The sequence below is a fragment of the Primulina eburnea genome, chromosome 15 (assembly GCF_022965805.1).
Source record: "Primulina eburnea isolate SZY01 chromosome 15, ASM2296580v1, whole genome shotgun sequence".
Lineage (NCBI taxonomy): Eukaryota > Viridiplantae > Streptophyta > Magnoliopsida > Lamiales > Gesneriaceae > Primulina > Primulina eburnea.
In genome coordinates, this window is record NC_133115.1 from 20,479,456 (window position 1) to 20,494,139 (window position 14,684).

The following is a 14,684-nucleotide window of genomic DNA, read 5'->3' on the forward strand; positions in this document are numbered from 1 at the left end:
AATGTTCAATCATTTGATCGATAAATGGCAAGGGAAAGTGATCTTTACGGGTTGCATCATTCAATTTCCTATAATCTATGCACACACGCCAACCCGTAACAATTCTAGTGGGAATCAACTCATTGTTTTCATTAGTAATAACAGTAATCCCACCCTTTTTTGGCACACATTGTACAGGACTTACCCACGCACTATCAGAGATAGGATAGATAATACCTGCATCCAGAAGTTTAATCGTTTCAGCTTTTACTACCTCTTGCATCTTTGGATTGAGTCTCCTTTGTGGTTGAGCTAGAGGTGAGTATTGATCTTCCATCAGAATTTTGTGCATGCAAATTGAAGGACTTATCCCTTTGATGTCCGCAACCTTCCAAGCGAATGCGCCTTTATGCTCCTTAAGGACTCCAAAGAGTTTACTCTCCATGTCATCTGTCAAAGAAGAGGAAATAATAACAGGTAATTTATTATTTTCTCCTAAATATACGTACTTGAGATGTGGAGGTATTGGTTTGAGCTCCAAAGTAGGTGGCTCCTCTAGGCTTGACTTTTGAGGCATTAAATCTTTTCTGTCTCCCAATTCCTCAAGTCTAAGCCTCACTTGCTTTCTCCAAGGTGGAATGGAATTCAAGTGAGCTACCATCTCCATCTTTTCCTCGTCTAGCTCGTCTTCCTGCTTTCCAGTCGTGAGAGTAGCCTCCAATGGTTCTTTCAATCCATCCTGCATAAAATCACAAACGAGAGAATCCAAGACATCAATACTAAAACAACTATCATTGTGCATTGTGTGCTTGAGAGTATTAAAGACATCAAAAATAATTTCTTCTTCTCCAACTCTCAGTCTCAATTTTCCCTCTTCAACATCAATCAGTGCTTTCCCTGTAGCCAAGAATGGTCTCCCTAGGATCAAAGGCATCTCTACATCTTCCTCCATGTCAAGTATCACAAAATCTGCAGGGAAAATGAACTTATCCACTTTCACCAAAACATCTTCGATAATCCCACGTGGATACTTGACAGATCTGTCAGCCAGCTGCAACGACATCCTAGTTGGCTTGGGTTCACCTAATCCAAGTCTCCTGAATACCGAAAAAGGCATCAGATTAATAGTCGCACCAAGATCACATAGAGCTTTATGAAAATTAATGTCACCAATAATGCAAGGTATAGAGAAACTCCCTGGATCTTTTTGCTTAGGAGGCATCTTGTTTTGAACTAAAGCGGAGCAATTTTCAGTCAAATTCACCGTCATATGATCTTCTAGCTTCCGCTTATTTGCTAAGATATCTTTCAAGAATTTTGCATAACTTGGCATATTCAATAAAGCATCAGCAAAAGGAATGTTAATATGCAATTTTTTAAATACCTCAAGAAATTTACCAAATTGTGCATCTAATTGGGCTTTCTTCATTGCTGCAGGGAAAGGTGGAGGGATAACAATTTTATTTTGTGCAATAGGTGTAGATGTAGAGTTAGAAGACTTACCTCCTCGAGTTTCCACCTCATCCCCACCGTGCTTGGTCTTTTCTTCACTAGACTCGAGTGCTTTTCCACTACGCAATTCCACAGCCTTCACATGTTCTCTTGGGTTAGTTTCTGTGTTGCTTGGCAAAGTTCCTTGCTCCCTATTAGCAATCAACTTAGCCAATTGTCCGATTTGATTCTCTAACCCTTTTATGGATGCATCTTGATTCTGAAATCTCGTCTCTGTTGCAGAAATAAATTTATTCATCATTTGCTCTAAATTGGACTTCTCCTCCCGAGGCGGCTCTGGCTTGAATCCTTGGTGCATCCCATATGGTGGACCTCTTTGCTGGCGATTTTGGCTGTTTTGGCATCCCCACGAAAAGTTTGGGTGATTCCTCCATCCCGGATTGTATGTATTCGAATAAGGGTCATTTCTAGGACGGTTCTGGAATCCCACTTGTTTCACCGGTGCTCCCTCAGGCACATAAAATGGATTGCCATCTTGGCAATCCTGCACGTCATGCTCACCCCCACACTTATCACAGAAAATTTCTTGCAGACGCATAGCCGACCCACTCATGCTCATCCCATCAATCTTTCTATTCAAAGCCTCTAACTGTGCTGAAACCGCAGACAAATCATTAACTTGATGAACTCCAGCACCTCGTCTCTGCCTATCAGACTGAGGATGATAGCTACTCGCAGCCATCTCCTCCAATAACTCATATCCTTCCTCAGCCGTCTTTCTCAGTAAGTTACCACATGCAGCAGCATCTATCATAGTATGGTTAGGAGTAATCAGACCATAGTAGAAAGTTTGAACAACTAACCCAAGCGGTAGCTCATGGTGTGGACATCTCCTCAACAAGTCCTTGTAGCGCTCCCATGCCTCGTAAAGTGACTCGTTCTCATATTGAGCAAACGTAGTAATGTCGGCTCTAAGCTTCATAGTCTTCGACGGAGGAAAGTACTTGATCAGGAATGCCTTTGCCATATCCTCCCATGTAGTGATAGACCCTACAGGCAAACAGTTTAACCACGACTTAGCTTTATCTTTCAGTGAAAATGGAAATAAGCGCAAACGAACAGCATCATCAGACACGCCATTAAACTTAAAAGTATCACAAATTTCAAGAAAGTCAGCTATATGAGAATTAGGGTCGTCAAGTGCACTTCCCCCAAATTGAACAGTGTTCTGAATCATCTGGATGATAGCTGGCTTGATCTCAAACTGATTAGCTCGGATGACTGGTCTTACGATGCTTGGACGTGCTTCATCAAGAGACGGCTGTGCATAATCCAACATTGGAATGCGACGTGGTATCTCAACTTGTCTATTATCACGCTGTTCCTCTCCACGTTCTTGCTCGTGTCTTTCCATCTGTTCTTTGAGTCTTTGTTGTTGTCTTCGACGTCTAGCTGTGCATTCAATCTCGGGGTCAAAAGGCTCAAGCTTAAATTCGAGTGATCTTCGCATGCACCACCAGAAAAATCTGCAACACAATGCGAGTATCAAATAGCAATAAAATCAATAATACTAAAGAATTTAAATGAAAATAAAAAATCGTGAATCAACAGTCCCCGGCAACGGCGCCAAAAACTTGATCGAGCAAAACTTGCACAGTAAATAGTCCCAAAATTTATTTTATAATTGAAAGCTCGATTTAAATATCGCAAGTGCACGATAGTCAAGTTATAATAAACGTAAGTGAATACGAGTATCGATCCACAAGGACTGCGTTACACTAATTTTATTTTCAAGTAAAATTCCTTTAGCGACGATAAATTGAGTTGATTATTAAACTAATGTAAATTAAACAATTAAAATAATTAAAATGCAAAGAAGATGTGTTCAAGAGAGCAATGATTAAATTGGATTAAATCAAATGAGAAATGAATTTGTTGGGAAATTATCAGTTCACCTACCACTCGTGTTTAACTAACTACACTCGACTTTTACTTGTGCATTCGACGGAATTCCCTAGACTAATTAATATACTCTGTCGAGCTATATTAATACTAATCTTAAACATGCAGTACTCTAAGTGTCCTCAAATATTTAACAGTTCAAGATTGCATTACATTCTATGGAATCCACTAGCTTTCATCCGGGTGAACTATCACTATCGACACGTACCCAATTCCGTATATATGCTGAAATTGTAAATCCGTGGTTTATACTGTTTGGTCGTATTGTTAATTATTCTATCGAAATCATTAACAACATGAAATAATCAAAGGAAGTTAGCTAGACTTCGATTGAAACAAGAAAGAACAATAGCATAAACAAATCACTAATAAAAACGTCGAGAAATAATGTTAAACAACGAGTACGGGGTAGGATCCCCTCAATTCCCAACAAATCTAGAGTTTTAGCTACTGAAATTCATAACAAAAACCACAATCAATGTACGAAATAAAATACTGAATAATAAAAATACTAAAGATGACGACGGGTGACGGCCACGACGCGTGGAAATCTCGAGGTCTTCGAAATCTCCTTTGCTCCTCGCCTTCCTCCCCAGAAAAGTGATGAAAATAATGGTCCCAGACTGAAAAACGGCGCCCCGATCTCGTGTATTAGGTCTAGGTATCTGATAGAGTCCACAAACTTGGAAACAAATCTATCCAAATCTCGCGTCTCGCTAGGGCGGTCAAAAGTGTCCGCCCTAGCGAGATACTTCGAATAAGTTTCTCGACCATGTCATTGGTTTCGCTGGGGCGGTCACATTTGACCGCCCTAGCGAGAGACTTCGAATAAAACTCCTCGGCAAGACTAAAATGCTCGCTGGGGCGGTCACTTTTGGCCGCCCTAGCGAGGTACTTCGAATAAAACTCCTCGGCAAGACTAAAATGCTCGCTGGGGCGGTCACTTTTGGCCGCCCTAGCGAGGTACTTCGAATAAGCTGCTCAATTCCTATAAAATGACCACAAAATACACGAGATCAGTCATATGCTACATAATGCTAGAAAAATGCACAATTAAACTAAAATAAACTAATATGATGCATGAATGCGACTCAAAACCAATACTAAAAATACGTAAAATCGAGTCCTATCAATATCATATCGTGAAGTGTAATGTGAAAATCATGTTATAAATAATTATAAATATGTGCATAATTGAAAATCGTACGTAAAATGTTAGCTCGATAGAGCCCTGTTATAAAATTGCACATCATAATTTTCTGTTGAGATTATGTTTCTACGCAAGTGGCCCATAACATAACATGAATCGTCTGATCAGACTAAACCACAGTATACTGGGCGGTAGAGATCATCACAGCCTTGGACTGGATATCCGTACCCATACATGAACATGAACCGGTCATTAGCCACCGGATGAAGTAATCATCCCATAAACTGCAATCCCATGAGTGTGAAGTGGCCACAAGACATATCTCATAAATCTCAAAAATAAACTTTTATAATTTATGCACGTAATATAATTATTATCTTGTTTTATTTTACCAATTGAGTTAGATCGTTCCCAGGAATATGCAAATAAACTCAACTTGACCAACATATCATAACCGAACCAAAAACGAGACAATTACGCCCAACAAACTTAATATATAACCATGACTCTGTACCGACCCAAATACACATTGAACCATCGTTTAGTAATGATTAAAATACGCCTAAAATACTGGAAAATAAATATCAAGGGCTGTAATACACGAAAATTGTACATGGAGTCTAAAATCATGAAACGCGCTTTCGAGAGTCACTTTGGCACATCGCACCGTAAATTCTCGTACGACCTCTAAACTTAACCAAATCACAAACGGCCAAAGACATGACCTTACTATCTCAATAAGGTACTGTCCAGTCCAAGGCCATAGGCTAAAAGCCAACCAAGAACTCGAAACTCAACTCTGAACCGAAGCTCAAAGATGCAGTACAAAAGTTCCACCAGCAGCAACCGTGCTTGCATCGCTTCGTTTAAGAGGCTATTGGCCATTGGGGCTGGAAATAATGACCAGAGCCTCTTCCCAACATCCTAAGGTATGGTTTGAACCATAGCTAAGGGCCATAGGCAAACCACAATCCAAGCCAACACCTACGACGATTCCAAGCTTCACCCGAGAACACACATGGCATGCGTGGGGGTGTTGCTTGTTTTTGCTGTCATGGATCATTCCAGTGGCCATGTGATCGACCATGCATGATCTAGAAATCATGAGGCATTGTGTGAACCATGGCTAAGGGCTAAAAAGCCAACCAAGATCCTCACCAACCTCAAAGAACCAAACCAACTCACACGAAAGGAAATAGTAACCGTAGGGGCTGATTGTCTTGTTTCTGTCCGAACGACTTGGGACATGACTCAAGACACTTAGGGCCGACTTGACCACGTCCTATGATTGCTAGGGGAGAGTCCTAGCCTTGGCTACTAGCACTAGGCCAGCCATGGCTCGAACACCATCCTACGCAAGTCAATGACAGCAAATGACACACGAATATGACACTTGTTTCTTTCTTACCGAGTTGGGCACCTAACTTACGGTTTTGGGGCTTGAACCCTTGATCAAACTTGACCCTAACACACCCTAGGACATGACCATAAGCAGCCTTGGGAGCCTAGGAATCGAGCAAACCTGTAAATAAAAAAAACAACCAAACCGTGAAGGCATAGGGGAAACCGAAAAATTCTGCACCATATTTTCGAAAATTTCTTGACATGATTTCGGTTTTGCTTCAAAATTTAAGAACAAATATGGTTTAAAAATATGTATATGACTAGATTGAAGAGAAATAAATAACATATACATTCCTTGGATTTGTTTGAAATGAAAACAAATCGATTACGGCGACACAGCGCAGAGGAGACAGTGTTGCATTGCTTTCTTGTTTTTCTCTCAAATTTTCTTTCGTGCTTCTCACGATTTTTCTCTCAAGTTTTACTCTGAAATTTTCGAGAATTATGGGGAGGGAAATGGCTAGGGAATGAAGGGAAGTTTACTAAATAAAAAGGGAGATTTGAGAGGAAAGGTGCATCTTGCTATCCTAGTGGTTTGTTAGATAGAAAAAGATATAATATATTATGGGATTTGATGGAGTGATGGCCAAAATTATCAAGTCAAATAAGGTAGAAAAATTACTTAATTAATAATTATTGAAGATTAAATGTGATGAAATTATTTCCCAAGAAAATAAAAAGGAATTCAATTAAAGATGGAGAGTTGTCAAATATTTTAAATCTATTAAGGAGGTGGCCGATTTTCTAAGATAATGGAGGAGAGAATATTGCTCATTAAATAATTTTTTTGGTGATTAAAAGAAGGGATTAATCATACCAAGAAAGGATTAAGGAATGATATCCAAAAATGGTGAGTTGGCAAATAAAATTAAATCTTCTAATGTAGTGGCCAAAAAGTAGCAAGGTAAAGGAGGTAAATAATGCTTAAATATTGTATTTTAAATCTTTAAAGTTTTATCTACCCAGTAAGTATTTTAGTGAATTAATAAATTAATTATTGAACCTAAAATAACTTATTTACTACTTATCTCAATTTACTTACATTAAAATAACTTATTATTTATCTTAAATAAATTCTAGGAATGTTTTCTTAATATTAAATTTTATCTTCATACTCCGACTCCTGTCCGGGCTCGCTTATTTAACTGAAAAGATAAAATTATACTCATGCGATTTAAAATAAATAATCAAGAATAAATAAATTTAAAATGCCCAAAAAAATAAAGAAATCATTTTTAATTTAAATACTAGAAATTATGCATGGCTTATACGTAGTCTGTTTTAATGGGTTCTATACTTACCCTGATGAGTACACGGGGTCCGTGTACTTGATATCTGATAGACATGAATTAATTGTGGCGATGAAAATAAAAACCATCAGACCAGCAGACATGAATTAATTGTGGCGATGAAAATAAAAACCATCAGACCAGCAGTACTCTTTAAGAAAACAGTAGACAACAAGAAAATCAGAAGCTACTGGTCTAGTAAAACAAAAGCAGTAGAAAGGATAGAAAAACAGAATCAGTAGAAGATGTTGCCTAACGTGACTACTTTAAATGTTACCGTTAAAGTTACCAAGTACTAGTATTAATTGCAGCACTAAATACTATACGGAGTCATTTAATTTGCTTTACCAAGTTTAGTATAAAACATGACTGATTGTTTTATAGCTTTTCTGCAGGAACCTTTTTTTGGTAATAAAGCTGACTCTATCAGAAATCTGAAGACATCTTCTGATCATAAACGGTGAACTCGGTCGCTTATATATACATGGAACAAACCCTTACAAAAAAACAACTCTACGTATAATATCTTTTCAGGGATCAACGCTATTTCACTCAACGATACAACCTCGAAACTCCTTGATAGAGTTCAACACAAAGAAAAGTAGCACACGCTTCATAGCAAATATCTGATCTTTTGGAGATCATCTTGTGCTACTGATTCTTACACTTTTCACAATCTTTTACAACACTTATACTTTATCAGGAAGAGCTTGTAATCTGAAAAGAGTCTTTTCAGAACTTTATGTATCACGTTCCTTTTGAGTCGAGTAACTAAGAGTTTCAGTAGGCAAAGGTGTAAGTCCTTCTGAAGTGGGTGTGTACAAGCGTTGTACTGTAATATCCAAAGTCTTTTAGTTATACCTTCTGGAAACAGGAGAAGGGGAGACGTAGAAGATTTCATCTTCGAACTTCCATAAACAACTACTGCCTACTGTTATTATTGTCTTTCACTTACTTTATCAGATTGTTTCCTCACCTTTACTTGTAATATAGGTGAAAGTAAACGCAACAAGATAAACTACTATCTCTAACAGGATTTTAGTACCTCATCAAACGAAAGAAAGAACGAGTAGAGTTTATTCACCCCCCCTCTAAACTCAACTTCGATCCTCGACAATTGGTATCAGAGCAGGTTATTCTTGTTCGTGAAAAACTACAATAGATGGCACACTTTAGCAAGATCCCTATGTTCTCTAAGGAAGATTTTGATGATTGGAAGATTAGAATGCAAGCTCATCTTGCAGCACAAGATGATGACATGTGGTATGTCATCACAGATGGTCCATTAAAAATATTAAAGCTTAACACAGCTGTTGCTGTTACTGAGGGTGCACCACATATGGTTGAAAAATCAAGAAGTGAATGGACCAGCGAAGATAAGAAGAAGGCCAACCTTGATAATGTTGCAAAGGATATATTATATAAAACTCTCGACAAGAACACCTTTAGCAAGATTAAAATGTGTTCTACTGCAAAAGATATTTGGGAAAAGCTCATCCAGATATGTGAGGGAAATGAGCAAACGAAAGAAAACAAACTGTCTGTAGCAATGCAGAAGTTCGAAAATCTAAAAATGAGAGCTGGTGAAACTCTAAATGAGTTCGATGAAAGATTCAGTAGCTTGGTAAATGAGCTAACAGCTCTGGGTAAAGAGCATAGCAATAGAGAAATAGCTCTCAAGGTGATGAGAGCCTTACCTAGAGAATGGGATGTAAAAACAATGGCTATGAGAGTGTCCAAAGATCTAAACAAGTTGGAACTGCATGACTTGTTTGCAGATCTGAAAGCATACGAGTTCGAATTGGAGGTAAGAAGTGGAGAAGAGCCTTCAAGTCTACCTACCAAGGCTCTTGCTGCTACTGCTACTGCTACTACCTCCTCTACTGCTGCTATATCTGTACCTCAAGCATTACCTACTGTGATCATTGACAGTACATTGGAGAAGACTGTTGAACAAAACAGTAGTGATGCTATGTCCTTGTTTGCAAAGAAGTTCTCCAGGTTCATGAAAAAGAACCATCGAACTTATCAGGGTCCCAATCGCAATTTCAAGAAAGATTCACCATCTGGTGATATGGGATGCTTTAACTGTGGAAAAATAGGTCACTTCATTGCTGATTGTCCTAAAACAAAGAAGGATGACCAGAAGAGAAGGGATCACAAGAGGAATGACAAAAAGTCCAGAAGAGATCGAAAAGCAATGATTGCTGAAGAAAGCAAATCCAAATGGGCGGACTCCAGCTCTGAGTCGTCTGATTCAGAAAGTCATTCCAGTGACAGTGATGCAGAAGAAGTCAAATGTCTCATGGCAGACACTGATTCAACCTCGACATCTGGAGAGATATTTGATTTTTATTCTAACGAATTCACACGAACTGATCTGATTAATGCATTACATGATATGGTAGAAGAGTATTCTAGACTTTCTCAATCATTCGAAGAAGTTAAGATCGAAAATCAGGACTTAAAGGATCATAACAGTAAGTTAACTTGCTTGCAAGTAGACAGCTGTAATAATTTACAAGTTGAGATAAGTAAATTAAAAACGGAGAATGAAAGAGCAAAAGCAGATTACCAGAAGATGCTTTCTGAAAACCAGAAGTTATCACTACTGGTAAATGCTTGGAAAAAGTCTTCTATTTCACTGGAAAAGATGCAAGAGTTACAAAAACAATCTGGAGACAGGAGTGGTCTCGGATTTCGTAATAATGAAGGCACCTCTGAAACAAATACTAAGCCAAAACTGGATATGTGCAAAGGGAAGTATATTCACTTTGTGAAATCCAGTGTGGTACAGAAACCAGAAGTACCTACTGCTTCAGTAGAAAGGAATGTAAATCAGATGAACAGAAGAATGCATTATGGTCTGGGTTATGTGGAACCTAAGGAAAAAGTTGACCAGAGTTCTAGAATCAGAAGAGGATTCAACTCAGGAAGACAACCTCCTATGAAGGTTAAAAACTACCAGTACTACAATTCTAAACCTGTTCAGAAGAGATACAGGCTGGACAACAGAAACAGAAGGGAAGAACAACATACTAGGATGCACAATGTTAAAAACAACAGACCCTTTGTTGCACACACCTCCATAGATACCCGAAGTACAAAAATTGTACAAATGTGGGTCCCCAAAGGATTGATAAGGATTGGACCCAAATAGATTTGGGTACCAGATACTAAAATTTGTGTTTGCAGGAACAGCAGAAAAAAACAGAAATCAGTAACTCTACATGGTATCTGGACAGTGGATGTTCCAGACACATGACTGGACAGAAAAACCTACTTTCCGAGATAATGAGTTGCACTGGACCAAAGATAACTTTTGGAGACAACTCAAAAGGTAAAACCGTGGGTAAAGGTAAGATTATCCATGGTAACATAACCATTAATGATGTGTTATTAGTTGACAACCTTTGTTACAATCTAATTAGCATTAGTCAACTATGTGATAATGGTTATTCTGTAGCTTTTCAGAAGCACTCGTGTATAGTTAGAGATTCTGCTGAAACTACTGTATTAACTGGAAAGAGAGAAGGCAACACCTACAGAGTCATTTGGAACTCAAATCATGTCAACACTCCTACATGCTTAGTTGCCTCTCTTAGTAATAAACACTGGCTATGGCACAAGAAATTGAATCATCTGAATTTCAAGTCAATCAATCATCTCAAAAAGCAGAATATAGTTGATGGCTTACCTGATATTAATTTTGTCAAAAATCTTGTTTGTTCTGCTTGTCAGCTTGGAAAACAGATAAGATCTAGTTTCAAGAACAAAGATAGCAAATCAACTTCAAGATGTCTGGAATTACTGCATATGGATCTATTTGGTCCAATCCCTATCATGAGCTTAGGGGGAATGAAATATACTCTTGTTGTTATTGATGATTTTTCTAGATTCACTTGGGTAATATTTCTCGCAAGAAAAGATCAAACCAGTAGCCTCCTGATCAAGCTTCTGAAAAGGATTCAAAATGAAAATCTTCTTCCATCATTAAAATCAGAAGTGATCGGGGTACTGAGTTCACTAACAAAAATCTTGAGTTATATTTGGATGAACATGGGATTCATCATGAATATTCAGCTGCCAGAACACCTCAACAAAACGGAGTAGCTGAGAGGAGAAATAGAACTCTAAAAGAAGCAGCTAGAACAATGCTAGCAGATGTAGACATCTCTCCGCGCTTCTGGGCTGAAGCAATAAACACTGCTTGTTACACGCAAAACAGAACTATGGTCAACAAAAGGCACAATCAAACTCCTTATGAAATATGGAAAGGGAATAAACCCAACGTATCTTATTTTCATGTGTTTGGTTGCAAATGTTTTGTACTAAATAATGGCAAAAATCACTTAACTGCATTTCACTCAAAATCAGATGCTGGACTATTTCTTGGTTACTCTGCTGTAAGCAAAGCCTTTAGAATTTTCAACAATAGAACTCTTAATGTTGAAGAGTCGATTCATGTTGTCTTCGATGAAGACAACAGTGCTCCTGAAATATCTAACATGTCAGATTTAAGTAACAGGCTAGACAGGATCCACTTGGAACTGGACAGTGAAGATGATGTAGAAACAAACATCAAGGATCTTCAAAATCCAGAACCAGACATTCCGATAGTGGAACCAGAAGTACATACATTAGATCTGCCAATACCAGCAGAAGACACTCAAGAACCTACTACTGGTTCCGTCGAGAAAAATCTCAACATATCAAATCAGGAAGATATCCTTTTAAATCCTTTTATTTGGAGAAAATCTCATCCTCCATCATTGGTTATTGGTAATCCAGCAGCGCCCTTGAGAACCAGAAGGCAAATGATTAATGAATACATGCATGCTGCTTTTATCTCTCAGGACGGACCAAATAAAATTTAAGAATCTCTTCTGGATCCTAGTTGGATTGAAGCTATGCAAGAAGAGCTGAATCAATTCAAACGAAACGAAGTTTGGTTTCTAGTCCTAGACCATCTCACCAAGCTGTCATTGGAACTCGGTGGGTATTCAGAAACAAACTCAATGAAGAAGGCACAGTGATCAGAAATAAAGCAAGACTGGTAGCTCAAGGTTTCAGACAAGAAGAAGGAATAGACTATGATGAGACCTACGCACCAGTAGCAAGGCTCGAAGCTATCAGAATATTTTTGGCCTTTGCTGCTTTCAAGAATTTCAAAGTATATCAAATGGATGTGAAGAGTGCATTTATGAATGGTCTTTTACAAGAAGAAGTCTACGTCGAACAACCTCCACGTTTTATCGATCATTTCTCACCTCACCATGTATTCAAATTAGACAAAGCATTATATGGTCTAAAACAGACAACTAGAGCATGGTATGACACCTTATCGCAATTCCTTATTAATCATGACTTTACAATTGGAGCAGTAAACAAAACTCTGTTTACTTTAGTCAAGAATAAGCATATACTTTTAGTACAGATCTATGTTGATGATATTATTTTTGGGTCAACTAACCCCAAATTGTGTGCAAAGTTTGGAAAATTGATGCAGGATAAATTCGAAATGAGCATGATGGGAGATTAACATTCTTCTTAGGATTACAGATTAAACAACTTGATACTGGAATTTTTATAAATCAAGCCAAGTACACCAAGGAGCTTCTGAAAAAGTTCGGTATGGAAGCATGCTCTGCTGCTTCTACTCCAATGAGCTCATCTATTAAACTTGATAAAGATGAAAGTGGAATTCCAGTAGAGGTAACTCAGTATCGCGGTCTTATTGGTTCATTTCTATATCTGACTACCAGTAGACCAGATATCATGTTTGCTGTTTGTATTAGTGCGAGATTTCAATCTAACCCCAAACAATCTCATTATATTGCTGCTAAACGTATTTTGCAGTACTTAAAAGGAACTCAAAATGTCGGCTTATGGTATCCCAATGATTCATCGTTAAATCTCATTGGATATTCAAATTCTGATCACGCAAGTTGCAAATTAGACAGAAAAAGCACAAGTGGTTTTTTTCAATTTCTTAGTGATAGGCTGATATCCTGGTTTAGTAAAAAGCAGACTTCCATAGCCACATCTACTGCAGAAGCAGAATATCTGGCTGCTGGAAGCTGATGCTCTCAAATATTATGGATTCAGCAACAGTTAAAAGACTATGGAATTGAAGCCTCCGAATCACCTATTTTCTGTGACAATACCAGTGCCATTGCAATCACAAAAAATTCAGTACTTCATTCAAGAACGAAGCACATAGACATCAGACATCACTTCATCAGAGATCATGTGCAGAAGAAGAACATTCGTCTGGAATATGTTTCTACTGATCAACAAACAGCAGATATCTTCACAAAACCATTGCCGGAAAATAAGTTTTCTTATTTTCGAAAGTCTCTTGGATTAATAGACTTAAATTAATTATCTGTTATCTTCATGATTGTGTTGTGACTTCCTATGTTTCTTTAGAGTTATTTTGCAGAAAATAAAAGACAGGAAAAAGAAAAATCAGCAGACAAATTATAAAACTTCATTAACGATAAAGGCGGGGGCGTACAATCGTGACTTCATCCTTAACATTCTGTCTCCAGAAGGCCAACCAAGTAGTTAGCTCTCCGGTGGAGGTACGCAAAAACTCCTCTGAAAAAGCAATCTTTTTCAGAGTCCTATGCTCCTTTAAGAGCATAAGGAGGTAAACACTATTATCAGAAAAGACATCTGCGCTGTCAGCACTATGGAGACGTCGATAATACTTCTCCATTACTACCAGCTTATTGGTAGTAGCGCACAACCCACTTTCAAAGTCGGACTGAAGCTCCTGGATCTTAGTCCAGGTGGAAAGTGTCTTTTCCAGCACTTTGTCTTCAATCACTTGTTTCCGTGCAACGGTCACCTCCTTCATGAACTCCTCGGCCAGATCAGAACTATTTTCTTTTGACATTTTGTTTTGTGACTGTGGGGACCCGGACGCTAATCAAGTTCTTAATCATAATTGGGACTAATTAATCAATTAAAAACAGGGTCTAAATTTTTTTTTTAAAATGCGGAACGTAGTGAAATTAAAACATATATACATATCAGTATATAAAATACAAGTCCTGTATTACAACACATTTATTCAAACTAGGGTTTGACAACTACTATCAAGTGTTCAACCCTATCTCTAGTCCAAGTCCGGTGCCACCACTCTAATCACGATCTCTCTCTTCATCTCCTGGACCCTGATCCTGTCCCATCTGTTGTCAAGTACACATACCGACAAGACAACAGCCGGATAAACCGGTGAGAATATACTCCCAGTATAAATCAACGAAACATGCAATCATATAAACAATATAAAGCATGTAATCAGGTAACAGATATATGTAACAAAGTCTGAAACATAATCAATATCAAACTGTCGACAATACTCGTAGCTACATCATTCAGACTATAGACACAATCCTAGTCTAGGGATCCCGGTTCCAGAAGTTGGCATGCGTATA

At 38.1% G+C, this 14,684-nt stretch overlaps 1 non-coding gene across 1 annotated transcript; it reads left to right on the top strand.

Moving 5' to 3' along the window:
- Positions 1–2,303: 2,303 nt before the first annotated feature.
- On the top strand, positions 2,304–2,410 carry LOC140815782 (small nucleolar RNA R71). The gene has a single exon (XR_012114428.1). It is a non-coding gene; the product is annotated as a small nucleolar RNA R71 (small nucleolar RNA).
- Positions 2,411–14,684: the final 12,274 nt, after the last annotated feature.